Below are 2,841 nucleotides of genomic sequence, written 5' to 3' on the forward strand. Positions count from 1 at the left end.
ACAACTTCTCATGTCTCCTCCTGGCTCTTCTGAGCTCTCTCGTTAGGTCTTTCCTGGCTACCTTGTAACCCTCAAGCGCCCTGAGCCTTCACATCTCAGCCTAACATAAGCCTTCTTCTTCCTTTTGACCAGAGATTCCACTTCCTTCGTAAACCACGGCTCCCGTGCTCTACAGCTTCCTCCCTGCCTGACAGGTCTAGGACACACAGGAGCCTTTCCTTGAATAAGCTCCACATTTCTAATGTGCCCATCCCCTGCAGTTTCCTTCCCCGTCCTATGCTTCCTAAATCTTGCCTAATCGCATCGTAATTGCCTTTCACCCAGCTGTAACTCTTGCCCAGTGGTATACGCCTGTCCCTTTCTATCACTAAAGTAAACAGGTTAATTTAGGATATCTGGTCAGCATGGGCGAGTTGGACCGAAGGGTCTGTTTCTGTGCTGTACACCTGTATGACTCTATTAAAATAAAACGGGCGATGGATACTCGAGGAACTTGGCAAGTCTGCAGCATCTGTTGAGAGGACACTCTTGCTCCACCAAGACTGTGTTAGGGAACTGGAGCAGGAGCTGGATGTACTTTGGATCATTTGGGAGGCAGAGGCTGTGATAGATAGGAGTTACAGGGAAATAGTTACTCCTAGGTATGAAGAAAGCTGGGTAACTGTTCGAAGGGGGAATAAACAGTCAGTGCAGGGATCCCTGTGGTCGCTCCCTTGAAAGACAAGTATAACATTTTGAATTTTGTTGGGGGGGGGAACGAATACCAGGGTATGCAGTGGGGCCCAGGTCTCTGGCACAGAATCTGTCCCTGTTGCACAGAAGGAGGGAAAGGAGGAGAGTGTTAATCATTGGGGACTCAATAGTTAGAGGCTGAGATAGAAGGTTTGTTGGGAACGAACGAGACTCGCGGTTGGCGTGTTTCCTCCCAGGTGCCAGGGTCCATGATGTCTCGGATCGTATCTTTGGGGTCCTGAAGGGAGAGGGTGACCAGCCTCAAGTCATGGTCCATGTAGGTACCAACGACATCGGTAGAAAGAGGGATCGGGATGTAAGAGGAATAGGGATGTAAGGCAGGATTTCACGGAGCTAGGGTGAAAGCTGAGAGCTAGAACAAACAGAGTTGTTATCTCTGGATTGTTACCCGTGCCACGTGCGAGTGAGGTGAGGAATAGGGAGAGATATCAGCTAAACATGTGGCTGCAAGGATGGTGCAGGAGGAAGGGTTTCAGGTTCTTGGATAACTGGGGCTCATTCTGGGGAAGGTGGGACTTGTACAAACAGGGCGGTCTTCACTTGAACAAGAGGGGTATCCTGGGTGGGAAATTTGCTGGTGCTATTCGGGTGGGTTTAAACCAGTTCAGCAAGGGGATGGGAACCGGAGGTGTAGTTACAGTGCACAGGAGGATGAGAGTAGGGAGGACAGGGACATGATTTCAGGGTCACAGGAATGTGCTGGCAGACGGCGAAGTGGTTTGAAGTGTGTCTACTTCAACGCCAGTTAGATCTTTCATTAAGAACAGGCAAGGTGGTAAAAGAGGGGGAGGTGTGGCCTTGATAGTCAAGGACAGTATAACGGTGGCTGAGAGAACTTTTGATGAGGACTCGTCTACTGAGGTAGTGTGGGCTGAGGTTAGAAACAGGAGAGGAGAGGTCACACTGCTTCGAGATTTTTTATAGGCCTCCGCAGAGTTCCAGGGAGGAGGAAGAGAGGATTAACAAAATTATTCTGAGTAGGAGTGAAAGGAACAGGGTGGTCATTATGGGGGACTTTAACTTCTCCAACATTAATTGGAAATGCTATCACTCTAGTATGTGAGTGGTGATTGATGGAAAATATTCAGCCTGGAGTCCGGTTACTAGTGGTGTGCCAAAGGGATCTGTTTTGGGACCACTGCTGTTTGTCATTTTAATAAATGACTTAGATGTAGGCATAGGTGGATGGGTTAGTAAGTTTGCAGATGACACTAAAGTTGGTGGAATAGTGGTCAGTGTGGAAGAATGTGAAAGGTTGCAGGGAGACTTGGATAAACTGCAGAATTGGGCTGAGAGGTGGCAAATGGAGTTCAATGCAGCTAAATGTGAGGTGATGCACTTTGGGAAGAATAACAGGAAGGCAGAGTACTGGGTCGATGGAAAGATTCTTGGTAGTGTGGATGTGCAGACGGATCTTGGTGTCCATGTACAAAGATCCCTGAAAGTTGCCACCCAGGTTGATAGTGCTGTTCAGAAGGCATGAGAGGCATTGAGTTCCGGTGCTGTAATGTCAGGCTGCAACAATACAAAATGCCAGTGCGTCCACACTTGGAATATTGTGTACAGTTTTGGTCAGATGTGGAAGCATTAGAAAAGGTGCAGAGATTTACCAGGCTGTTTCCTGGTCTGGAGGGAAGGTCTATGAGGAAAGGCTGAGAGACTTGGGTCTGTTCTCATTGGAAAGAAGGCAGCTAAGAGGGGATTTGATAGAGACATACAAGATGATCAGAGGATTACAGAAGGTAGACGGTGAAAGTCTTTTTCCCAGGATGACAATAGCAGCTTGTACGAGAGGGCATAACTACAAGTTGAGGGCCCAATTTTAGTCTTCACCATTTTTTTCCCTTTCACATACCTAAACAAGCTTTTACTATCCTCCTTTATATTCTTGGCCAGTTTACCTTTGTACCTCATTTTTTCTCTGCGTATTTCCTTCTTAGTAATCCTCTGTTGTGCTTTAAAAGCTTCCTAGTCCTCCGTTTTCCCACTTATCTTTGCTATGTTATACTTTTTCTCTATTAACCTTATATGTTTCTTAACTTCCATCATCAGCCACGGCCACCCATGCCTCCTCCTAGGATCTTTCTT

Source organism: Chiloscyllium plagiosum, chromosome 5, assembly GCF_004010195.1.
Source record: "Chiloscyllium plagiosum isolate BGI_BamShark_2017 chromosome 5, ASM401019v2, whole genome shotgun sequence".
Lineage (NCBI taxonomy): Eukaryota > Metazoa > Chordata > Chondrichthyes > Orectolobiformes > Hemiscylliidae > Chiloscyllium > Chiloscyllium plagiosum.